This window comes from Balaenoptera acutorostrata, chromosome 5 (genome assembly GCF_949987535.1).
Source record: "Balaenoptera acutorostrata chromosome 5, mBalAcu1.1, whole genome shotgun sequence".
Taxonomy (NCBI): domain Eukaryota; kingdom Metazoa; phylum Chordata; class Mammalia; order Artiodactyla; family Balaenopteridae; genus Balaenoptera; species Balaenoptera acutorostrata.
This window is the reverse complement of record NC_080068.1, coordinates 275925-303128: the sequence shown is the minus strand read 5'-3', so window position 1 is coordinate 303128 and position 27204 is coordinate 275925. Positions and strand designations below refer to the sequence as shown.

The following is a 27204-nucleotide window of genomic DNA, read 5'->3' as shown; positions in this document are numbered from 1 at the left end:
GACGTTTCAGGTTTCCAATTTTAATATATTATTTTGTATTCTGACAAAACAATTTAAGTTAAATTATAGTTCCTTACATGCACATAAGTTTAAAAAACCATATTGATTTTTTCATGAATACATATTTTACCTAATATAGCCCATTGATGGTAAAGTTGCAAATTTATTTTTTAAATATCTTTCATTTATCCCTCTTCTTTCTCTTACATATTGTCCTTTCCATGCACACACACATACAACACACATACATACACATGCATGCACACATGTACATACAATTTACAGTAGGTCAAGAATGCAAAATGAGCATTATTGTGGGTATAACTTTCCTTGTTTGTAATTATTTCCTTAGGACAGATTTCCGTAAGTGGTATTACTATGTCAAGTATTTCTTTTTTATTGTTCTTGATATTATAATGTTGATTTCCAAACAGTGGTTATACCAACTAGTTACCATTAATTTTAGAAAATATAACTGTCATTGGTTATATAATAACTAGCATTGGTTTTTTATTCTGTATATCTGGTTAATTTAATTGGTGAAAATGCTCTCACATTTATGTTTTTTTTTTTTAAATGTTGCTGTGACTATTATTATTATTATTATTTTTAAATTTTATTTATTTATTTATTTTATTTTATGGCTGTGTTGGGTCTTCATTTCTGTGCGAGGGCTTTCTCTAGTTGTGGCAAGTGGGGGCCGCTCTTCATCGCGGTGCGCGGGCCTCTCACTGTCGCGGCCTCTCTTGTTGCGGAGCACAGGCTCCAGACGCGCAGGCTCAGTAAATGTGGCTCACGGGCCCAGTTGCTCCGTGGCATGTGGGATCTTCCCAGACCAGGGCTCGAACCCGTGTTCCCTGCATTGGCAGGCAGATTCTCAACCACTGCGCCACCAGGGAAGCCCTTATGTTTTAATTTGTATGTCTTTTTTGACTAGCATCATGGTACTAGCAAATAATGTTTCTTTACTAGTTCTATGTATCCTTGATGAATATATAAACATGATTATCTATTCATGCTTTAAATTTGTATATTTTAAGTATAAAATATATAAATCTTATACTTTCCCATTTTTTTATTTTAAGTATATTAACTCTTCATCATATGATTTTTTTTATCATTCTTTTGTTTTCTTTTTGTTGCTTTAGGATATGTTTGATTATGAGATTTGTGACACACAAAATTTTTCAGTTTTGAAGGAGTCAAATCTGTCCTTTTCTTTTGTGATTACCACTGCCATTTTTAAGCTTAGACAGATATCACCTCCTCAAGACTTGGCAATTAATTAGCTTTAGTATCCTCTAGATTTTCCTGGTGTGATGTTTGCATGCAAAATCTAGTTTAGAAAACAAATTACAAAAGCAACTGATTAATGATAAAACTCTTTCCAAATGACACAATCTGTTCCTATTGAAATTATTTTAGAAAGCTATTTAAAATAAATAGCTTAGGAATTTGTATGGGAGCAAAAAGGTGGACACTTTGATCCTTTTATTCAGTGAATCTTAAATGGTAGGTCAAAGTGGCAACAGATGCAAACACGCGTAGAGAGATTTTCCATAAATGTTACACTTTAATATAAACTACTTTGCTTTTTATAGATTTTTAAATTGAAGTGTAGTTAACTTACAATTTTGTGTTAGTTTCTGGTATACAGCGCAGTGATTTATATATATATATATATATACATACACACATTGTCTTTTTCATATTCTTTTCCATCATAGGTTATTACAAGATATTGTGTATAGTTCCCTGTGCTATACAGTAATTCCTTGTTGGTTACCTATTTTATATATAATAGTGTGTATTTATATTAATCCCAAACTCTTAATTTATGTACTTTAAAAGAATAGAAAACTTTTCACTCTTTTATTTATTTTAATAACTTTTTCTGATTTAAAAGTAATACATACTGTATTAGTTTCCTTAACAAATTGCCACAAATTTAGCTGCCTATAACAGCACATTACAGTTATTGGGGTCAGAAGTCAGAAATAAATACTTCTGGACCTAAAGTCAAGGTGATGGCTGGGCTGGCACCTTCTGGAGACCCTAGGAAGACTCCGTTCTTTGCCTCTTCCAGGTCCAGAGGTTGCCGCCCTCCAATCTCTGCTCCTGTTCTCAAATCACCTTCCTTGACCAACTCTCCTGTTCCCTCTTATAAGAACCACTGTGATTCTATCACCCACCCAGATAATTCATGATAATCTAATTTAGATTATCCTAGATCACAACTGCAAAAACCTTTTGCCATATAAGGTAACATTCACAGGCTCTGGGGATTAGGACATGGAAATCTTTAGACCATTATTTAATCCACCACATGTCCTTATAAAATAGAAAAGCTTTAGAGAGCATGAATTTGTTACAATTAAATCCACAAAGACAAAAAGTTATATTGTATTTCTGGAATGATTGATCATCCTATTAAAAAGAAAACGTAGAGAAAACAAAGAAGCAGAAAAACAAGCTAAAAATATCAGATTCTTTACTTTCTCATTCTTTCCTAAGTTTACACACAAATGGCTTTTTATTGTGCCTCTGTATTTGCACCCTTTTCATTCCGTCATTCAATAACAGCTGCCACTGAAGCTACCCTCTGAAGCATTGGAATGGATGGAAACTCCACCCAATTTTCCCAGAAGATCCAAAAAAGAAAAATGTAATGACATGTATTTAAATATTTCTCACTGATACTTCACAATAACATAGATTTGCTCAATTCACTTAGTAAGAATATGTAAGGAGGAGGACAGTAGACAACAATGCAGAGGATTGTTCTCGGCTGCATTTGTCTTTGCAAATTCATCAGAATCACTGCTTGATCTGACCCCTTGTAATAATATCCTTGGGATTCGTAAAATTGTAATTCAGTTCTAAATTAGCTTGCATGTCATGGAGGAGTTTATTCTCCATCAATCTTTATCTCCACCCTACTCACCTACCACCTACAACACTTTTCAGATGTCCTTCTGTGCAAGGGGTTTCTTCTTGCTTTGCTATTTTAATGGTTCCGGCCATATTGTTCACTGTAAATTCCTCAGATGCATGTTTTCTATTTCCTTTTGTATCTCCAGTGCTTACTAAGTATTTCTAACAGAGTGAAATGAAGGGTCTACCTATCCTAGAGTTTCACATTTTGTTCTTGATTCCAATGTAACCAGTTATTGCCTGAGCAGCAGAGTAAAGTGATAGCATAGTAAAACTAAAATCCGTTCAACAAAGATTTCCTACCAAGCGCAAAGCACTGTGCTACCTGCTATGACGAAAACAGAATCTATATGACCCTGGTCCCAGTTTATAAGAGTTAACAGTTTCACTGAGGATCGTGGTTGCATTATGGCTCCTAAGTGTTCTCCGCTGAGAAACCTCTCCAGGCGCGAGGGCTTGTGTCTGTTTCCCTGCAGCGCCCTTACCAGCTCCCTGCACAGGTGTTCTCCTTGCTCCTTGCTGCGGCTCAGATCATCCGTCCTCCCTTCTCTGGGTTGACCCTCATCCTTCACTGAGGCCGTCATCCGTGGAAACCCGGTCTCAAGCCTCCGTATCTCAGACACGTGCGCCTGATTCCCGATCTTGTCCGACTTCTTGGCTGTCCACCTGCGCACAGGTACCTCTTCCCCGCCCCTGGGCTCTCCGTTCCTGCACTTCTCTCCTCGGAAGCGCTCATCCTCCGCGTGTCTCAACCACCCCGGCCGGGTCACCTCTAATAAAGCAGCCCTCCTGTGACCTCACTTCCCTTCACCCGACTCTTGGACCACCAGCTCCTTTCCTTCCGCACATCTCCGTTCTCTGACTCCAAAGCCCACCGAAACGTCTAATCCTGTGATGCGACCACTTTTCACGCCCTTTCATCTTCTTCATTTCCTTTTGCTCCTGAGTCAGCTTAAATTCCACTGTCATTACAGTCACTCCCATGAAATCATCCTCAGCTCTCTCGCTTTCTCCCACTTGGCACCTTACAACAGCAGCTAATCCAGCTCTGCGCGCGGCTCACACCTACAGCAGAGCTCGCGAGCGAGGCTGACGGCAAACACAGAGCCTGGCTGCCCGTGGACCCCCAGCAGCCGCCAGCGCCCGCGGTCCCCCCGCCGCGCCCGCGAGGACCCTCCCTGCCCCCTTCCTCGGACTTCTCACACCTCCGCCCTCATCACTCCCGGTCGAGAAGCTTCTTTCTCTGTAACCGAGAAAGCCCAAGCTGTCAGAAAAGAAAGGCCAGATTCCCCTTTTCTGTCTCCAACTCACCAGCCTTTGTCCCATGAACTCAGCTTTAGGGAACTACTGGTGTTTTTATCTAAAGCTCATTCCTCCACGTGCGCACTAGAGCTTGCTCGCCAGCCGTCTTCCCTCTGTTCCTGTTTCACCAAATTTTCTCCCGCTCCTGGATGATCTCCAACTGCACGCAAGCATGCAGTTGTTTCTCCCGTTAGAAAAAGTAAAATCTTTTGACCCCGCTTTTTGCACCAACCACCGCTCCTTTTTCTAGTTCCTCCTTTGGAGCCAAAACTTCTCAAAAGGTCATTTATATTTGATGTCTCCAGTTTTCCTCCTGAGTTTTTCGTTTAAACTGAAAAAAAAAAAAAAAGTTTTAGTTTTTGAAACAATTTGAAGTCATTCGTGTAAAGATCAAAAGCATGTAGGACTAAATGTTGAAAAAATAATTGTAACATTGACAGCAATTTCTGATTACTAAGCTGATTATATTGTGGTCTCTATAAAGATATTCAATAGATAAAAAATTATGAGTAGTATTTCTTTGTGATATCTCAAATGAAAATGACAAGTTTGAGAGGGACTGACGTTCTCCTGCATTAAATGATAATTGTATATATTTTATTTTTTATTTTGGAATTATACTGGTCTAAACGTGGTCAGGTTTCTCAACATCTGTTGGATAGAAATCTATACCTTAGAGACATGCTTTCATTAATGTAGTAGTAAAGATTAACAATTAATTACATAGAAAACTTTGATTATTGTAATGAAGTTTAAGGTTTTTTTCCACTTTAAACTGGTTCTAGACTTGTCCTGAAAATAAGCAAATGATTTTCCTGGGATAAATTTCAAAACCAGTTTCTAGCCTCAGGATGTATGCTTTTAATTCAAAATGTTAAAAGGTCTATTTGTGGGAGCATTTTCCCCAATGTTTGATTTCATTTCAAGGTAAAAGAGAAGTGAAATCTGAAGCCACATTCTGAGAACTTCTAGCCTTTCCAGCCATCCTCAGAGTTGCCAAACTTGAATGTTTAGAATAAAGTAAATGCTCCCAGCGCCAACACCAGGGAAATGTTTGCACAGTTCTCCTCTGGCGCGTATCAATGTGAGTGCCGCTCTTATTTAATCTTTGTAAAGCATCAGGTTAAAAAATTAGTTTAGAACAGAGAGCATTTCTAAATAGTAAGATTATAAATCACCTAGTTTCCAGTCATAATACCTATCTCAGTTCACTTCCCTTAACTCTAAATCTGGAACTGATGACTTCACGGAAAGATAAATTTCTAAAGAGCGTTTGTGTAAGCAAGGTATTAAATGCTAGATACGAGGTCTCAAAATTGTGCTCTCCTTTGTCCTTATATTTACCAAACAAAGGGTTTGCCAGTAAGAGGAATATGTCATTTTTATTATCTCTATATTAAAAATATTTAATTATATAGCTTTGAATTATTTAGTGTTTAATAAACTGTAGCTCTGTTCTTGGGTGGCCAGTTCACTGTGGAAGAAGAAAGTAATTATAGTAACATATTTGAATAGACCATCTGCCTTTGAAAGTTTGCCTTTGCTTGTAGGAGGTGCATCCAAAAGCTGCTTAGAGCTCTGACAGAAGATTGTCAGTAAGAATGGAGAGAGACAGCAGAGAAGAGTGATGACAGTCACGTTTCTAAAGCTAATAAGTCAGTTATTTGAAGGCAAATGGATGTCGGTGAAAAAAGGAGGGGATTCGGGATGACAAGATAGTGTCTAGCTTGGGTGCCTGGATAGATAGCAAGCCAATAAATAGATAACAAAGAAGTGGAAACTGGTTTGGGGGAAAAACAATGAACTCACCTTTCATTTGAAATGCCTAAAAAAATACAAACCAGCATTAAAATATTTTAAGAAAGAGATAAAAATGTAAATTCTGGAGTCATAAGAATATAGTCAGTAGGTGAAGCTCTGGGGTCATGCCTATAGGAAATGCAGGGAATCTGGCCAAGGAGAGAATCCTGGTCCATGAGAACCTCCCCCGAGCTCACAGCAACCTGACCCGGCAGCTGACCACACACCATTAAGCACTTCACCCAGAATTAGCCTTCTCTCGGCACCTTAACATTCTTAATTATTGCTTAAAATTTCAGTCTTCAATATATATATAATCTTACCCTGTCCTCGTGTTCCCAGCTCACCGTATTCTGTGCTACTTTTCCCAATGATACTTATCATGTTCTAGGGGCCATATATTTTATTGTTGTTTATGTCTGCTATTTATCAAGTAAATGCATTAGGATATCTTTCCTGTACAAGGGCAGGAGTTTTAATGTTCCTTCGTTGATATGTTGCTGGAGTTAGAGGAGTGCTGAGCATGGACCAGGTTCTCAGAAAGTCTTTTAAGTTAGTGAGTAAATGGATGCTTCCTCTGTGGTCATTTCCAGCAGTGGCTGTTCCCTCCCTCCCAGGGGCCACTGCTCCTCCTCCTCTTCCACACCATTCTCTCTCCCTCTACTATAACATCACCATATTTCCCTGTTGCCATCATCTGTCTCCAACGCCCCCGGGGGCATCCACGTCGCCCTCCCTCCATAAGTCTCTCCTACTGTGTCTTAGCTCCTGGCTCACTGGCAGCGTCTTTGACCCTACTTGTCCCAATTCTTGGCGATTTCAATATCCACGTATATGATGGTTGGAACCCTTTAAATAACCTTTTCAGTTCTTGGCCTTTACTTGTCCTCCACCCCACCCCAGCCAATAATTTCCGTGGTCAGACCCTTAAATATATTTTTTTAAAACATCTTTATTGAAGTATAATTGCTTCACAATGGTGTGTTAGTTTCTGCTTTATAACAAAGTGAATCAGCTACACATATACACACGTTCCCATATCTGCCCCTCCCGCATCTCGCTCCCTCCCACCCTCCCCATCCCACCCCCCCAGGCGGTCACAAAGCACCGTGCTGATCTCCCTGTGCTATGCGGCTGCTTCCCACTAGCTATCTATTTTACATTTGGTAGTGTATATACGTCCATGACACTCTCTCATCCTGTCACATCTCACCCCTCCCCCTCCCCATATCCTCAAGTCCATTCTTTAGTAGGTCTGTGTCGTTATTCCCAACTTGCCACTAGGTTCTTCATGACCTTTTTTTTTTTCCCTTAGATTCCATATATATGTGTTAACATACTGTATTTGTTTTTCTCTTTCTGACTTACTTCACTCTGTATGACAGACTCTAACTCCATCCACCTCATTACAAATGCCTCCATTTCATTTCTTTTTATGGCTGAGTAATATTCCATTGTATATATGTGCCACATCTTCTTTATCCATTCATCCGATGATGGACACTTAGGTTGCTTCCATGTCCTGGCTATTGTAAATAGAGCTGCAATGAACATTTTGGTACATGACTCTTTTTGAATTATGGTTTTCTCAGGGTATATGCCCAGTAGTGTGATTGCTGGGTCGTATGGTAGTTCTATTTTTAGTTTTTTAAGAAACCTCCATACTGTTCTCCATAGTGGCTGTATCAATTTACATTCCCACCAACAGTGCAAGAGTGTTCCCTTTTCTCCACACCCTCTCCAGTATTTATTGTTTGTAGATTTTTTGATGATGGCCATTCTAACCGGTGTGAGATGATACCTCATTGTAGTTTTGATTTGCATTTCTCTGATGATTAATGATGTTAAGCATTCTTTCATGTGTTTGTTGGCCATCTGTATATCTTCTTTGGAGAAATGTCTATTTAAGTCTTCTGCCCATTTTTGGATTGGGTTGTTTGTTTTTTTGTTATTGAGCTGCATGAGCTGCTTGTAAATCTTGGAGATTAATCCTTTGTCAGTTGCTTCATTTGCAAATATTTTCTCCCATTCTGAGGGTTGTCTTTTGGTCTTGTTTATGGTTTTCTTTGCTGTGCAAAAGCTTTTAAGTTTCATTAGGTCCCATTTGTTTATTTGTGTTCTTATTTCCATTTCTCTAGGAGCTGGGTCAAAAAAGATCTTGCTGTGATTTATGTCATAGAGTGTTCTGCCTATGTTTTCCTCTAAGAGTTTGATAGTGTCTGGCCTTACACTTAGGTCTTTAATCCATTTTGAGTTTATTTTTGTGTATGGTGTCAGGGAGTGTTCTAATTTCATACTTTTACATGTACCTGTCCAATTTTCCCAGCACCACTTATTGAAGAGGCTGTCTTTTCTCCACTGTATATGCTTGCCTCCTTTATCAAAGATAAGGTGACCATATGTGCGTGGGTTTATCTCTGGGCTTTCTATCCTGTTCCATTGATCTATATTTCTGTTTTTGTGCCAGTACCAAACTGTCTTGATTACTGTAGCTTTGTAATATAGTCTGAAGTCAGGGAGCCTGATTCCTCCAGCTCCATTTTTCGTTCTCAAGATTGCTTTGGCTATTCAGGGTCTTTTTTGTCTCCATACAAATTGTGAAATTTTTTGTTCTAGTTCTGTGAAAAATGCCAGTGGTAGTTTGATAGGGATTGCATTGAATCTGTAGATTGCTTTGGGTAGTAGAGTCATTTTCACAATGTTGATTCTTCCAATCCAAGAACATGGTATATCTCTCCATCTATTTGTATCATCTTTAATTTCTTTCATCAGTGTCCTATAATTTTCTGCATACAGGTCTTTTGTCTCCTTAGGTAGGTTTATTCCTAGGTATTTTATTCTTTTTGTTGCAATGGTAAATGAGAGTGTTTTCTTAATTTCACTTTCAGATTTTTCATCATTAGTATATAGGAATGCAAGAGATTTCTGTGCATTAATTTTGTATCCTGCTACTTTACCAAATTCATTGATTAGCTCTAGTAGTTTTCTGGTGGCAGTTTTAGGATTCTCTATGTATAGTAGCATGTCATCTGCAAACAGTGACGGCTTTACTTCTTCTTTTCCGATTTGGATTCCTTTTATTTCTTTTTCTTCTCTGATTGCTGTGGCTAACACTTCCAAAACTATGTTGAATAATAGTGGTGAGAGTGAGCAACCTTGTCTTGTTCCTGATCTTAGTGGAAATGGTTTCAGTTTTTCACCATTGAGGACAATGTTGGCTGTGGGTTTGTCATATATGGCCTTTATTATGTTGAGGAAAGTTCTCTCTATGCCTACTTTCTGCAGGGCTTTTATCATAAATGGGTGTTGAATTTTGTTGAAAGCTTTCTCTGCATCTATTGAGATGATCATATGGTTTTTCTCCTTCAATTTGTTAATATGATGTATCACGTTGATTGATTTGCGTGTATTGAAGAATCCTTGCATTCCTGGAATAAACCCCACTTGATCATGGTGTATAATCCTTTTAATGTGCTGTTGGATTCTGTTTGCTAGTATTTTGTTGAGGATTTTTGCATCTATGTTCATCAGTGATATTGGCCTGTAGTTTTCTTTCTTTGTGACACCTTTGTCTGGTTTTGGTATCAGGGTGATGGTGGCCTCGTAGAATGAGTTTGGGAGTGTTCCTCCCTCTGCAATATTTTGGAAGAGTTTGAGAAGGATAGGTGTTAGCTCTTCTCTAAATGTTTGATAGAATTCGCCTGTGAAGCCATCTGGTCCTGGGCTTTTGTTTGTTGGAAGATTTTTAATCACAGTTTCAATTTCAGTGTTTGTGATTGGTCTGTTCATATTTTCTATTTCTTCCTGGTTCAGTCTTGGTAGGTTGTGCATTTCTAAGAATCTGTCCATTTCTTCCAGGTTGTCCATTTTATTGGCATAGAGTTGCTTGTAGTAATCTCTCATGAGCTTTTGTATTTCTGCAGTGTCAGTGGTTACTTCTCCTTTTTCATTTCTAATTCTATTGATTTGAGTCTTCTCCCTTTTTCTCTTGATGAGTCTGGCTAATGATTTATCAATTTTGTTCATCTTCTCGAAGAACCAGCTTTTAGTTTCATTGATTTTTGCTATTGTTTCCTTCATTTCTTTTTCATTTATTTCTGATCTGTGCTTTATGATTTCTTTCCTTCTGCTAGCTTTGGGTTTTTTTTGCTCTTCTTTCTCTAATTGCTTTAGGTGCAAGGTTAGGTTCTTTATTCGAGATGTTTCCTGTTTCTTGATGTAGGCTTGTATTGCTATAAACTTCCCTCTTAGCACTGCTTTTGCTGCATCCCATAGGTTTTGGGTCGTCGTGTCTCCATTGTCATTTGTTTCTAGGTATTTTTTGATTTCCCCTTTGATTTCTTCAGTGATCACTTCGTTATTAAGTAGAGTATTGTGTAGCCTCCATGTGTTTGTATTTTTTACAGATCTTTTCCTGGAATTGATATCTAGTCTCATAGCGTTGTGGTCGGAAAAGATACTTGATACGATTTCAATTTTCTTAAATTTACCAAGGCTTGATTTGTGACCCAAGATATGATCTATCCTGGAGAATGTTCCATGAGCACTTGAGAAAAATGTGTATTCTGTTGTTTTTGGGTGGAATGTCCTATAAATATCAATTAAGTCCATCTTGTTTAATGTATCATTTAAAGCTTGTGTTTCCTTATTTATTTTCATTTTGTATGATCTGTCCATTGGTGAAAGTGGGGTGTTAACGTCCGCTACTATGATTGTGTTACTGTCGATTTCCCCTTTTATGGCTGTTAGTATTTGCCTTATGTACTGAGGTGCTTCTATGTTGGGTGCATACATATTTACAATTGTTATATCTTCTTTTTGGATCGATCCCTTGATCATTATATAGTGTCCTTCTTTGTCTCTTGTAATAGTCTTTATTTTAAAGTCTGTTTTGTCTGATATGAGAATTGCTACTCCAGCTTTCTTTTGATTTCCATTTGCATGGAATATCTTTTTCCATCCCCTCACTTTCAGTCTGTATGTGTCTCTAGGTCTGAAGTGGGTCTCTTGTAGACAGCATATATATGGGTCTTGCTTTTTTATCCATTCAGCCAGTCTGTGTCTTTTAGTGGGAGCATTTAATCCATTTACATTTAAGGTAATTATCGATATGTATGTTCCTATTCCCATTTTCTTAAATATTTTATGTTTGTTATTGTAGGTGTTTTCCTTCTCTTGTGTTTCTTGCCTAGAGAAGTTCTTTTAGCATTTGTTGTAAAGCTGGTTTGGTGGTGCTGAACTCTCTCAGCTTTTGCTTGTCTGTAAAGGTTTTAATTTCTCCATCGAATCTGAATGAGATCCTTGCTAGGTAGAGTAACCTTGGTTGTAGGTTTTTCTTCTTCATCACTTTAAGTATATCCTGCCACTCCCTTCTGGCTTGCAGAGTTTCTGCTGAAAGATCAGCTGTTAACCTTATGGGGATTCCCTTGTGTGTTATTTGTTGTTTTTCCCTTGCTGCTTTTAATATGTTTTCTTTATATTTAACTTTTGATAGTTTGATTAATATGTGTCTTGGCATGTTTCTCCTTGGATTTATCCTGTATGGGACTCTCTGTGCTTCCAGGACTTGATTAACTATTTCCTTTCCCATATTAGGGAAGTTTTCAACTATAATCTCTTCAAATATTTTCTCAGTCCCTTTCTTTTTCTCTTCTTCTTCTGGGACCCCTATAATTCGAATGTTGGTGCGTTTAATGTTGTCCCAGAGGTCTCTGAGACTGTCCTCAGTTCCTTTCATTCTTTTTTCTTTATTCTGCTCTGCAGTAGTTATTTCCACCATTTTATCTTCCAGGTCACTTATCCGTTCTTCTGCCTCAGTTATTCTGCTATTGATCCCATCTAGAGTATTTTTAATTTCATTTATTGTGTTTTTCATCGTTGCTTGGTTCCTCTTTAGTTCTTCTACATCCTTGTTAAATGTTTCTTGCATTTTGTCTATTCTATTTCCAAGATTTTGGATCATCTTTACTATCATTATTCTGAATTCTTTTTCAGGTAGACTGCCTATTTCCTCTTCATTTGTTAGGTCTGGTGTGTTTTGACCCTGCTCCTTCATCTGCTGTGTGGTTTTTTTGTCTTCTCATTTTGTTTATCTTACTGTGTTTGGGGTCTCCTTTTCACAGGCTGCAGGTTCGTAGTTCCCGTTGTTTTTGGTATCTGTCCCCAGTGGCTAAGGTTGGTTCAGTGGGTTGTGTAGGCTTCCTGTTGGAGGGGACTAGTGCCTATGTTCCGGTGGATGAGGTTGGATCTTGTCTTTCTGGTGGGCATGTCCACATCTGGTGGTGTGTTTTGGGGTGTCTGTGGCCTTATTATGATTTTAGGCAGCCTCTCTGCTAATGGATGGGGCTGTGTTCCTGTCTTGCTAGTTGTTTGGCATAGGGTGTCCAGCACTGTAGCTTGCTGGTCGTTGAGTGAAGCTGGGTCTTGATGTTGAGATGGAGATCTCTGAGAGATTTTCACCGTTTGGTATTACGTGGAGCTGGGAGGTCTCTTGTGGACCAGTGTCCTGAAGTTGGCTCTCCCACCTCAGAGGCACAGCCCTGATGCCTGGCTGGAGCACCAAGAGCCTTTCGTCCACATGGCTCAGAATAAAAGGGAGAAAAAAATGGAAAGAAAGAAAGAGGATAAAATGAAATAAAATAAAGCTATTATAATAAAAAATAAGAAAAAAATTATTGAGAATAAATATATTCAGAAAAATTTTTTTTAATTTTTAAAAATAGATTTATTAATTTTTTATAGTAAAAAATAAGAAAAAATATTAAGAAAAAAATTTATTAAGAAAAAAATTTTTTTAATTTTTTAAAATAAAAAATATGAAAAAACTTATTAAAAAATTTTTTTAATTTCTAAAAATAGAAAATAAGGAAAAAATATTAAGAAAACATTTATTAGGAAAAAAAATATTTTTGAGTAAAAAAAAAAAAAAAAAACAAAAAAAAAAACGGACGGACCTAACCTTAGGACTAATGGTGAAAGCAAAGCTATACAGACAAAATCTCACCCAGAAGCATACACATATACACTCACAAAATAAGGAAAAGGGGAAAAATTAATATATCCTGCTCCCAAAGTCCACCTCCTGAATTTGGGATGATTCGTTGTCTGTTCAGGTATTCAACAGATGCAGGTACATCAAGTTGTTTTTGGAGCTTTAATCCACTGCTCCTGAGGCTGCTGGGAGAGATTTCCCTTTCTCTTCTTTGTTCGCACAGCTCCCGGGGTTCAGCTTTGGATGTGGCCCCGCCTCTGCATGTAGGTCGCCTGAGGGCGTCTGTTCTTCGCTCAGACAGGACGGGGTTAAAGGAGCAGCTGCTTCGGGGGCTCTGGCTCACTCAGGCGGGGGGAGGGAGTGGTACGGAGGAGGCGGGGCGAGCCTGTGGCGTCAGAGGCGTCGTGACGTTGCAGCAGCCCGAGGCGCGCCGTGCGTTCTCCCGGGGAAGTTGTCCCCGGATCACGGGAGCCTGGCCGTGGCGGGCTGCACCGGCTCCCGGGAGGGCGGTGTGGAGAGTGACCTGGGCTCGCACACAGGCTTCTTGGTGGCGGCAGCAGCAGCCTTAGCGTCTCACGCCCATCTCTGGGGTCCGCGCTGATGGCCGCGGCTCACGCCCTTCTCTGGAGCTCGTTTAGGCAGCGCTCTGAATCCCCTCTCCTCGCGCACCAGGAAACAAAGAGGTAAGAAAAAGTCTCTTGCCTCTTCGGCAGCTGCAGACTTTTCCCGGTCTCCCTCCCGGCTAGCCGTGGCGCACTAGCCCCTTCAGGCTGTGTTCACGCCGCCAACCCCAGTCCTCTCCCTGGGATCTGACCGCAGCCCGAGCCTCAGCTCCCAGCCCCGCCCGCCCCGGCGGGGGAGCAGACAAGCCTCTCGGGCTGGTGAGTGCTGCTCAGCGCCGAACCTCCGTGCGGGAATCTCTCCGCTTTGCCCTCCGCACCCCTGTGGCCACACTCTCCTCCGCGGCTCCGAAGCTCCCCCCTCTGCCACCCACAGTCTCCGCCCGCGAAGGGGCTCCTAGTTTGTGGACACCTTTCCTCCTTCACGGCTCCCTCCCGCTGGTGCAGGTCCCGTCCCTATTCTTTTGTCTCTGTTGTTTCTTTTTTCTTTTGTCCTCCCCAAGTACGTGGGGAGTTTCTTGCCTTTTAGGAGGTCTGACGTCTTCTGCCAGCATTCAGTGGGTGTTTTGTAGGAGCAGTTCCACGTGTAGATGTATTTCTACTGTATCTGTGGGAAGGAAGGTGATCTCCGCATCTTACCCCTCCGCCATCTTGCCCCTCCTCCCCTTAAATATTTTAGTTTTCTCGGACTGATGTAACAAAGTACCACAGACTGGGGGGCTTAAACAACAGAACTTCACTTTCTCACAGTTCTGGAGTCTGAAGTCTGAGATCGAGGTATCACAGGGTTGGTTCCTTCTTTGCACCACAAGGGAAGGACCTACTCCAGGCATCTCCTTTTGGCGTGTAGATGGCTGTCTTCCCCCCATATCTTCACATCATCTTCCCTCTCTTCCTGTCTGTGTCCAAAGCTCTTCTTCTAAGGATACCAGTCATATTAGATTAGGCCCAACCTGATGAGCACATTTCAACTTATTCACCCCTATAAAGGCCCCGTCTCGTCTCCAAATATGGCCACATTCTGAGCTACCCGATATTAGGACTTTAACCTGTGAACACTGGGGGAGACACAGTTGAGCCCACGACACAGATTACCCGAACCCCAACCATCACCCCCTACCAGATAACTCCTGTTTGCGCCCCTAGATCATCTCCCCTCTCATCCAAGCTGTGCTGTGTCCTGTGTGGACTGCATCAAAAAACTCCCTCGTCCCCTGGCTTCCTGATGGGTTAGGCCAACGGGAGTTGTTGTAGGAAAGTGGGGGCAGGGGGAGGGTGGAGCCAGATCTCTGCAGCCCCAGGATCTCCTCCCACCCAGTAGGTGGGTGGGCTTGGCATCCTCTCAGCTGATCTGCTCCAGATGGTCACCTTCTCCAGCTCCCCGCTTCCTCCATTGTAATAATGCATTGGTGATCCCAGGTGATCCTAAACTAGTTCATTTCAGCACTTCCTGGCTATGGGACCTTGGACAGGTTACCTAGCTTCTCTGAGCCTCGGCGTTCTTATCTTTAACATAAGAAGAGCAACAACTACTGCCTGCTGTGCACATAAAACATCCAGTGTCTGTAAGCATAAGTTACCTTCCAGGATGGGATGATGAAAGATTTTACCAGATATTTTAAACGCCCTCCTAAATGTTCAGAAAAGAGACAGAATCTCTTCTAGATCAAACTCTCATTCTGCTCCTCTGAGACCTTTCCTCACCCAAAGCCTCCCGGGGGCTCCGGCCTCATAAGGTCCAATTTTAGCAAGAATCCTGCTACGTCAGTTTAGCCAGAATCATCCACTCTTGATATCTGATCAGATCCCTCATGCCCCACCCTGGACATCTGATCTCTGAGCCACCTTCAGCAAGAATCCCGCCAGGCTGGTTAGCCAAAATACCCGCCGCCTTCATGTTCCTCTTAGTAATCCCCCCACTGACCCCTACCTGGCCCTGGCGTAAGTCCTCACGTTTCCTTCGTCGGGAGCTGAGCCTGCTCTCTAGCTCAGGGGCCCCCCTTGAGTAAAGTCTTCCTTACCGTCTTCACGAAGCATCAAGGAAAAGTTTTCTTTAACAAAAATGTTCAAAACAAAAGGGTTTATTGTATTTATTGTTATCTAGACCCAAGTGAGAACTTTTTACCAGGGAGAGACATGCAGAATAAAAGATGTTTTTGAGTGAAGGGAGCAAAAGTATTATAAAATGTAGTAAAAATCAGGATGTAATAAGTCTATTAAGATTGAAAGCCACAAGTAAAAAGATTATCCTTGTTGTTTATACATTTGGGAATAAATTATTGGAAGAGAAAATTGTCATATATGAAAATATAGTAGTAACCAGAATGTAATTCCCATACCTCTGCAATCCCTCTGAACTAAAGTCAATGCCCTTTAGGCCCCTTGGAGAAAAAAACTCTAAAAGGCCTATCGTGAGAAGAGTAGCTACTGTGTTTCCCCACATCACAGGGCCAATTACCGGAGGATCAGAAGGAAAGAGACCAGGGCTCTTTCATCCCACTTGGATTTTCACTTGAGGGTGAGTTCAGAAGGTTGAGTAGAGATTGTAAGACAATCCTACTCTCCTGTGAGGACACAATTATTTTTACAATGGAGGCAGATAAATAAGTCAGTAAACCAAGATATAAGATGCTTATCATCTCAGCAAAGAACAAGACATTGTAGCCAAATGGAATTATATTTTTAGAAAGAAAGAGAAAGTGAGGAGGCCTTTATTCTGCATAATATGTCAAAGAACTAGGATCACAGTCACTAAAATGTTAGATTTTAATTACACATCATACACATTTCAGATGAATAATGTTCAGTCTGTCAATCAAGATTCTAGTATCTAGTGATCAGAAATATGCGAATTGGATGTAACCTCTGCAGGTTATATTAGAAGCAGTTTTAGGCCCGCCTGTGCTCTGAGTTGATATGTGACCCCCGGGGAGGGTCTCTCTCTGATTTCTCTGCGTGTTTAGCACCCTCACATTTGTTCGCGATCATTTCCTCATTTGTCCGTCTCTCCAACTAGGCTGTGGGCTCTTTGCATATAAGAACCTGGTCTTCTTGTTTTGGTAAACCTAAGGCTTAGCACTTGAATATAACAAAAGCAGATTTAGAATACAACAAAAATGAGTAAATTATATTTTCAATATCAGTCACCATAAGGAATATTTATAATTGTAAAGCTTATTAAATGTAATTAAATAAAAATTGAGAGCCATATGCAAGTTTGTGAACTTGTTATTATGGAGGATAGATAGAAAACAGATATAAACAAGCCTTTCATCCAACCCACAGTGTAACAGGCAATTACACATGTTTAGTTTAGACACATATTATTTTTAAAAATGAGATTAGTGCCATTAGAAAAATATCAACACATTTGTGGATTTAAAGAAGAGGTCACCTATGTAGGGGTCCGAATAATGGCCACCCAAAAGCAAAGGTATCAGATATTAGTCAATGGAATGTGTAAATCTTGCCTTACCAGGAAAAAGGGCCTTTGCAGATGTGATTAAGTTAACCATCTCGATTTGGGGAGATTATCCTGCACGAAGTGAGTGGGTCCTCAATCTAGTCGCAAGTGTTATAAGAGAGAAGCAGAGGGAGATTACACAGACAGGAGAAGAGAGGGTTAATTAACGTGAAGAGCAACACAGACGCTGGCCTTGAAGACGCTGGCCTTGAAGCCTGGGGTGATGCTGCCACAATCCGCAGAACGCCAGGACCCCCCCCCGAGGCTGCAAGAACACAGGGACGCTTCCCCCTGGAGCTTCTGGAAGGATCATGGCTGTGCGGACGCCTCAGTTTGAACTTCTGGCCTCCAGAACTGTGAGAAGATAGGTTTCCGCTGTTTTAAGCCGCCAACTTGGTAGCAACTTGTTACAGAAGCTCGGAAACTAGTACCTCCTTGGAATAAGCAACAGGTAGTGAGAAGGCCCCGGGAGGCGCATGTGAAGCGGTCGTGGAAAGAGCGCAGTGTCGCGGCGGGAGGGGGCGGCAGAGGAGGGGACGCCGGTGAAAGTCCGTATTCCTCATCTCAGCTGATTCCGGGACAGTGCTGTGATCAGACAAGTGGAAACACAAGGCAAATTCTGCCCTTTTCTCAGTGAAGAGAAGCTGCTAAAATCCCACATTCAGGGGCAAAAATCCCTCTGGACCAAGCACCGTTCTGAGCGCGTTATAACCCTTTGTTTTAGTCAGTGTCGCTGCCCTCACCAAGTGCCTAGACTGTGTGCCTTCTACACAGCGGTTACTGACGCAGCGCGGCTGGATTGTGGTGAGGGCCCTCGTCCACACCGCAGGCTGCCACCCTCTCCTACCCTCCCACGGCAGAGGGCTAGGGCTTCAGCTCTCTCTCGACTCTCCTAGCAGAAGCGCACTGATGCCGTTCCCGAGGGCTTCATCCTGGCAACCCCGCCTAACCCTGACCACTCCCGGAGACCCCACATCCTAAGACTGTCACACTGGGGGATAGGGTCCCAACATATAAGTAACACAAACATTTATTCACATAAAAATCACAACACGTCTGGTACTATTCCTCCTGACAGACAAGGAAACTGAGGCACAGAGATGTCAGAAGAAACTTAGTCCGGGATGATTCACTGCTCTGCACCACTGCGTCCCCTGCAAAGGAGCTGAATGTGGTTTTGCTGGTGGGGGGAGGATAATGCAGATCAGGGTAAAAATAATCTGACTGTTGCCTTTAGGGATGGTAATTCTATTCAACCTTACCCTACTCTCCAGCTAACTTGCCCTCTATTAGCTTAATTGAAATAAAAACGGACCAGCAAGTATGACTCAATTAGTTTTCTTTACTATTTTCCTTCCACTATCAGGAAAAAAATAAATGCAAATTGCTTATAATTGGAGAATGAAAAGTAAATCGATACCACACATCGTCAACTTCTTTAAGAAAAATTCTCTTCCATGTCATCTTGAACTGTACTTTAGTTGGAGACCTATTTTGTCTAGCAGAGGGACAGGCGTTTTGATAAACAAGAGTGTGTAATATTTTCTATGGAATTTGTCAGCTTTCAACAAGAAATTAAATGACCATTTTTAAAGGATACTCAGTGTCCATAATAACATGCTCAGGTATTTTATCACCAAGAGCTTCTCCCACTGCCCTGGGAAATTCTGGTCTGGAGGAACTGATGATTCAAATAACTGGATCTGAAGAGAAGTAGGTCCTGCACGTTTTGATTCCTGCTCCTCTGACTTCAGGCATAATTCTCCATAATCCTTCTTTCTCACACACCTTTGATTTGGTTTTGACCAACAAAAATGAATGAGAATCTATTTTCATTATTAATTTGTGTGACCCACTGAGTTAAAAAAGCAGAGAAGTTAAAAGTAGAAGGACAAGTGCAAGTCAGCCTGCGCAGGGGTGTGGTCCCTTGATGGTCACAGTGGTTCAGAAGGTGGTGCTTAGCTCTGCAGGTAAAGAGACATATTGTCACCTAACGTAGGGGCAATGAGGCAAAGGAAAACAGAGACATTTTATAAAGCATTGTTATATAAAGCCAATTCCAATTCTTACTCTTGTAAACGGTTCATGCATCCTTCACCTAATAGGAAAGTATATAGTAAAATTACCGTCTAAAAATTACTTTGTCATCATGGGATTGGGAAGTTATGAAAAGGCAATTTTATCAAGTTCATCAAACAATACGCAAGCATTTTTAATGTGATAAGGGTACAACTACCAAGCAAACTAGAATACTTTTGATGGACAGCACTGAAGACACAATAAAACACCCTTACTGACAAATGCTCTTTTTTATATAATCCATGGAAAGTGGCATGGAGATGGGATTAAAAGCATGACCTTAGAGTCAAATTATTGCTCTGTGATCTTGAGGAAAATCTCTTCAAATCTCAATTTCCTCACCTCAAATGGGAGCAATAATATCTTGTTCACAGAGCTTTGATCATGAAATTCAACAACGAAACCAAACATATAAAAGTGTTTTTCTCCTTTTTTGCAGAACATTGTTTCTGACTGATGTCCGTGTGCATTCCAGTCAGAAGGCCATAAACCATATCACCTTATTTTTCTATATTTTCAAATCTTAATCATCGGTATAGTTATAAATCATAGTTTACGGGGGACATTTCCCTACTGATCAACCTGAAGGATTAAGTATTACTTCTTCTTCTTATTTCCCTTTCAGAAAGTAGCTTTCTTTTGAAGGTCTTAGAACCCCACACAATAGCCTTCAACATAACAGTTAAATTGACTAGATAATTCAACTGTTGTTGACTTTTGATTCTCATGTACAATTTCCTAATCTTTGAGCATGTGTCTTATAAATAAAAGGCAAATGAAGGTGATACGTATAATTAAATTAATTAATCATCTAAAAATGAGAAGAACATAGCTTTAAATTATGCTTACATTTATAGCTATTTTTCCCACGGAAAGGTTAATGGTATAATTTGGTGCAGACAAGTGTTAACAAACCTTTGCTATCTGATAACACAGATTACAAAATTCAAGTATATACAGCTTGGGAAGTGGGATTCATTTTCTTTGCTTTGATTATCTGCAGTCAATCTTAAAAGCTAGTTTGAGAATAATTTAAGAAGAATAATTGGGTGTATGTTTAAAACCTGGACTTTAGGGTCAGTTCTGGCCCTAACATACCCGATAGAGTGTAGCTTTGTGACCTTACCTCTGATTCCTAGTTTCCACATCCGTAAAGGTGAAATGTTGGGTTTCTAGCATATGCAGCTGACTTAGCACTGCAACTGGCCCAGCAGTGCTCAATAACTGCTCAGTTATTTTTATCAACTACAGTAATTAATGTTAGGACTTTGGCCCCAAGGCATGTAAACCGACCTACATATTATACACACATGTATGTCCACAAAGACATTTATAAACATGCAAAACACTAAACAGCCACATGGCACAAGTGAACAGGCTCTCACATAAATCAGTAAGAACATAAGTGATATTTGGCTTGGCACACAGTTAAAACTACAAGAAACATCTGCATCCCATCCCGTACTCATAAGGGGGGGGGGAGTCAAAAGAATTCATGTTAACATAAGCAGCAATATGTGTCACCATCCATTAAGCTCACCATAGAGCAGTGTGGCTATTGGCAACAGAAGCAACAGGAAAAGCCAGCTAGTGGCAAAGACATGTCACTCTCCATTATTACTAAGAGCACAAAATAGAATCTCTCTTCCATGGTAAAGTCCTTTCCCAGTTTAAATTTAGCACCATGCTCTTTTTGATTATGAAGTTTTGCACGCTGACGGTTTTATATCAGATAGAATGATTTTGCATCATGAGCAGTAAGTTAGCTAAGAAAGCCAAGAGAAAAATGTTCAAAAAGATATGTATTCCCTCTGGTATTCTGTCCTTTCCTGAGAGCAAGATGGAGCTAAATAAAACCCATGACATGTGAAAAGCAAAAATATGTTATCCCCACTTCAAGTTCAAGAACTTAGGCTGTTTTTATAGAAAGGCGAACCAGCACATCAGGATGGAATTAGCGGTCGTCTTTTGGAAAGCTGTTAGAAATATAAATGTTAGTTTAGGGCAGTACCAGATGCCCACTTAAAGACTGCAGTAAAATACATTGGCTAGCCCTTAACATCTCAAATAAAGTTTTATGGACCAAAAGTCAGTCATTAAAACAGGCTTTTATTTTTGTCCCTCTGGTACTGCATTTCCACCCTGTGTGCCAACTCATTATGTCCACACTGTGCGTAACACAATCTAAAGCAATTTATTGGCTGACATTATGAACAACATTCATACAGGACATTTTAGCGGAGATCCCACTCAGCATTACTTACCTCTTTTGCTGCCCTGTTCATTCCCCTAAAAAGCCCTGCAAGCCTCAGCCTGGATTGAAACCATCACCTGGGTGTGCTGGTAGTGTGTCCCCAACTATCCTGCTGGGCTGGAGAAAATCACACAAGTGGACATAGGTGGCCCTGCAAAGCTGTGGTATCCAGCCCCATCTGGGTGCTCAGTGCAACCCAGCAAATCCCTTTATGCCCTGGTCAGTGTGCTTTCCCACAAATGTCCAGATCTATCATCCCATCACCTTCTCCCTCATTTACAGTTTCATTCTCTATATCATTTCATTTTCCCTTCACTCGTTTCTTTTTCTTTATCACAGAAAGAGAAACCTTCAAAGGAGGTCTCTCCTGAATGTGTTGCTACGTAATCTGTGTAAACTTCAGCTCTTACTTTCCTCGCTCTCAGGGAGGAAGAGGCATCACTTCCTGCCCAAGGGAAACCTACACACCCTTCTCCTCCCTGGCTTTAGAGACTTAACCCATCAGATAGCACCTCCCCCTCTAGATCTGCAGAACTGTTCTTATCTCTCACAGTGTAAATATGGTAAAGGTCCTCAATTCAAAAGAAAACTTCTCATCTCTGCCTTGACTCAACATCCCTCTGCAGCTGTGATCCAATCATCCGCTGCTTGAGGTCGCTGTCTGTCCTGTAGAGCCCTTCATCCGCCGCGGCTTAGTCCGCTGGGACTTCTGTCACCACCACTGCATGCCAACTGCTCTTTGTAAGGTTAACCTTCGAGACGTATTATCTAATGAACTATTTTTAGTCCTTATCTGAATTTCTTTGTGGAATTTTGGACCCTGAATTCTCTTTTTCTTTAGCTTTGGTGATTCATCTCCTGCTATTTTGCTTTTTCTCCCATCCTTCTGGCCACTCCTTTCACTCTCTGAGGTCATCTGTTTTCCTTCTGTCCGTCTTTAAATCAGTATTTCCCATCACCAGTTTGAGGGCCTGTGCCATTCCCTCAGCCAGTTTTCATTGCTTCACACAAAAATGACAGTACAAAATTATCAACAGCCCAGACCTCTTGCCTAAAATCCAAATCGACTTATCTTTCAGCCATGTCTTCCTCAGTTCTTCAGTGCTTTAGTGCCAAATCAAAGTCAATGTGCTCAATACTTAACTTATTCCCTGTGCATCTCAATCATGGTCCTTCTCTAAATTTCCTACACAGTGTCTAATCACTTACACAAGCCAGACTTGTGGGTCACTCTAGACTTCTTTGTGTCATTCATCTACCACATCCAGTCAATCACCAGCTCTTACAGATTCACCTGCTAAAGATCTTGGGTTTGCAAGTTTTCCATTTATATTAATTGCCATTGCCTTTTTATTTGGCAGATATATATCACCATATCTCTCAGATTTAAAAAGAAGTGAAGGACAGGAGGGAGGGAAGGAGGGAAGGAAGGAAGGAGGGAGGGAAGGAGGGAGGAGGAGGGGGTTAGGGTGGGAAACTTTCTGTCCATCAGATAAAACTCTCTGTCTTTCTCAGTCCAGGTCCTCACCAAATCTATCACAGTCGCCTCCTAAGTGATTCCCTCCCATCCTTATCATTGCTGCTAAAGATATAATTCCAAAGTACAGTCTGATTATAACACAATCCAGATTGAAATATACCAGTGTATTCCAAATTTAGTTAGGGTTGTCCAAACTTCTTTAATAACTAGGCCTGGTCGTAATAACCGCACATTGGTAACACAATAGTTTAGGTCAAGAGTTAGTGGCAGCAATCAGGCCGATAGAGGTTCTGGAACTTTCAACACATGGCGTCCAACAATGCTCAGAGCGTCACCATCCCAGGGGGCCAGCGGAGGAAAGAGAGTGGACACACCCACAGGAGGGACATCTGTCTCTGCCCTTTCCATTCACTGGAACTCAGTCACGTGGAGACACCCTGTCCTGAGAGAGGCAATGACCCAGAAAGAAAGATTTTGGAGGAGAATTATCAGCTTTTGCCTTTCTTCCCTACAGATAGAAAATAAATTTAAATTCCTTTTCTTAACACTCTGGATCTGTCTGCTTTCCACATCACCCAGCTCCAGCTCCTCTACATTGATCAACCTGTGATATGGCCGTGACCAACTTGCTTCCCCAGACTTACCATGCTCTACGACACCTTCATGACATCTACGACAGTCCCCTCTGTCTCCGTCACCAGTTTTCTTACTCCCCCTTCCCCCCTTTAGAAAGGAAACTCTCACCTTCATAACCCAGATCAGACCACTTTCCATGACACCTGATTGGATGTGGATGACCTTCTCCCATGTTGCCAAAGCTACTTGAACAGAGCACTGAACAAAAGGATAAGTAGATGTAGGTTTACTCGTCCATTTTCCCCATTGACTGTATATACTGATGGAGTTCTTCACTGCAATGATTATGTAATGCTTCTTTTAATACATCCAAAATTATCTCTAGGCTTATTCTAATACTAATTAAATTAGACTCATTTTTTAGACTAAAAGAATTCACTATTGGGCTTCCCTGGTGGCACAGTGGTTAAGAATCTGCCTGTCAATGCAGGGGACATGGGTTTGAGCCCTGGTCTGAGAAGATGCCACATGCTGTGGAGCAAGTAAGCCCGTGCACCACAACTACTGAGCCTGCGCTCTAGAGCCTGCAAGCCACAACTACTGAAGCCCACGCACCTAGAGCCCATGCTCTGCAACAAGTGAAGCCACTGCACTGAGAAGCCTGTGCACTGCAATGAAGAGTAGCCCCTTCTCACCGAAACTAGAGAAAGCCTGCACGCAGCAATGAAGACCCAACACAGCCAAAAATAAAAATAAATAAAATAATAATAAAATAAATTCTAAAAAAAGAATTCACTATTGAAGACAAATTCGCTATTACTGAATATTTTAGAGATTTGTATTTGTCAATTAGGTGTTTCAGAAATTATCCTCTGGTAGTCTCTGTGAAAAATGCATTTCTTGAGTTCTACTCATTACAGGATCTAAATATTAACAGCTCAGAGCCCATGTGCTATTGACTGATTAAGTGTATAGTTGGGAGCAGCAACATACACATACACACACAACCACAGATGTGAGGATATATATATACACTTGTGATTGTAAGTATTTTATATTTATGTCTTCATAAATAAAAAATTATTTTGCGGCATCTGCAATTTCATAGACTTCACGTCTTAGAGCAAAGAAAACTTTGATTAGAATTTAAATAAAATTAGTTTTTTCCCTTGATTCTATATGTCAAAGAAAATGAGTTGAATTTTAAATAGTTACTTATATTAAGAGAGAAAATTTTAATTAAAAAATCACTGAATTTATGAAAACACTTTACTAAAATAATATTTTATTATAATCGTAGTAAAGTATTAGATTCAGAAGACCTGAATTAAATTTCCTACCTTACAGTTTACTAACTGTATGACACTGGGAAAATTATTAACCGTAATCTGTGATATTCTCATCTACTAATTGGAGATTTACCTCACAGACTTAAGGGATCAACCCTATGGAGAGATTCTATTACAAAAAAAAATAAATTAAAAAAAATATATATTTTTGTTATCCTTTCAATGAGACAATAGGATTTTGTGGCAGACTAGTGTTGAGCCCTGGACCGGGTTATATTTGAACTTGAGAAGGTCATTTTGCCAATTTAAATGTGAATAAACTTCTCACTAAAGTTAGATCTCCATGTGGTCCTTTGTATGTGAGTGTGTGTGTCTGCAGATTTTTCTGTACAGGACACACATATACGTACAGTCGGCCCTCCATATCCGCGGTCCTTGATGTGTTGAATCCATGGATGTGGGACCGTGGATACCGGGGGGCCGTTTTATATAAAGGACTTATATTCTGGTATCTGCGGGCGTCCTAGAACCGGTGCCCTGCGGATACCGAGGAAATACTGGAGCTCGAGGAAGTCAGAGGATGGCAGGGTTCTTTCTGACAGGGAGGAGTATTTTATTACCGATAATGTTAATAATCACCAGCACAGTGATAATAAATATCACCCTGACTTTTATTGGTTTTATTATTATTTTTCACTCGCTAACGACATGTCCCTAAACAGCCTGCCCCCAGAGTAAACAGATCTCACTGCCCCACCATTGATAAACCCACCTTATTTGTGTACACTTATTCACCAAGAAGCAGTATCATCCAGAGACAGTTTTCTGTTACCGAAGCATCTGTAAAAGAGAGATCTACCCCGTTAGCTTTCTGTGGGGCAGGGCAACTGTTTACATCAAGCTATCACAACTCTGAAATCATACCTAATATTCTCTCTCATACTTATCAGAGAACGTCGTCTGTTGGTTAGCGGCTCGGTTACAAAAATACAATTAAAAACAAAGACTAACTAGCAACTCCTGCCACCTCCTTCCGCACCAGCAGGCCCCTCCCTGCTCCTTTAGCAGTACCCTCTCTGTCCAGAACAACTGCAGCAGCGTCTACAGGAGGGACGCCGGACTCTCCTCGCTTTGGGGGCTCTGTTTGCTGCCCTGATGACAACAGCGCTGGCCTGTTTCCACCAGTTAGTTTTCTGCTGCGGAAGTGCAGCCGCCCAGCGCCACCATCCCCAGCGCTTCCTGCGCACCTGTCAGGTCTGCCTTCCCGAGAAGCCTGGGGACCGAGGCTCAGCTCTCCCGGGTGTTCGCGCAGATGCTTCTCCCTCCCTGCCGTGCGCAGCAGAGCCCCTTGATCTCGGTCCCTCCTTGGCAGGGTCACTTTGCATCTGCTCTGCTCCCCGCCGCCGACACAGGGCACCAGGCAGTGGCTGCCTTCTCTGTTCCTGATAAATTAATTAACAACCTCGGAGGCTTAAACGGTTTGGAAGGATTCTCAAGTCCTCTCGCTTGATGACTTCCACTAAGTTGAACATGTTTATCCCTTTCACAGGACCTCTATTTTTAGATCAATGACCTTTGGGTGTATGATTCATTCTGATTTCATTTTTTCCCAGCGGGCACAGTTTCACATAAGCCTATTTAAAAACAGTAAAACAAGCAATGTTTTAAATGGAATATAATCTATTCTACACCTGTTTCCTCAGACTGTTTTGATGGAAGAGGATGGTCTCTACGACAAATTATGCTTCTACAATGTAATCCACAGCTAAAATATTTACGTATCTCTATTTACATGAATATTTTAATTTTAAAACCAGTTAATTGAAAGTAATTTTCTGCAAAACAGCCATACATACAAAGTGAGATATTTTCAGTTGAAATGACAGAAATATTTTCTAAGGATAATTATTTAGGGCAAGAATTTTGTAGAATTTTCCCCGGTTTTCTTGTCCCTTATGTAATGAGAAATGCACCCAGATAGAAATAACCTTTAGATAAAAAATTGTGTAACACAATCTGCTTACATTATTTTGTCCATTGTGGTAACCAGATTTTTTTATATATAAATTTATTTATTTATTTATTTATTTTTGGCTGCCTTGGGTCTGCTGCTGTGCGTGAGCTTTCTCTAGTTGCTGTGAGCGGGGGCTGCTCTTCGTTGTGGTGCGCGGGCTTCTCACTGCGGTGGCTTCTCTAGTTGCGGAGCATGGGCTCTAGGCACGCAGGCTTCACTGGTTGTGGCTCGCGGGCTCTAGAGCACAGGCTCAGTAGTTGTGGCGCATGGGCTTAGCTGCTCCATGGCATATGGGATCTTCCCAGACCAGGGCTTGAACCCGTGTCCCCTGCATTGGCAGGCAGATTCTTAACCACTGTGCCATCAGGGAAGTCCCTGGTAACCAGAATCTTGATTGTAATA

The 27204-nt window shown here is 41.0% G+C and overlaps 1 long non-coding RNA gene across 1 annotated transcript; it reads right to left on the bottom strand.

The window, feature by feature from the left end:
* Positions 1–17770: 17770 nt before the first annotated feature.
* Positions 17771–26271, bottom strand: LOC102997533 (uncharacterized). Its single transcript, XR_451180.2, has 3 exons — positions 26036–26271; positions 25561–25628; positions 17771–19074 (listed from the first exon to the last, which is right to left on the bottom strand). It is a non-coding gene; the product is annotated as an uncharacterized LOC102997533 (long non-coding RNA).
* Between the last annotated feature and the right edge of the window lie 933 nt (positions 26272–27204).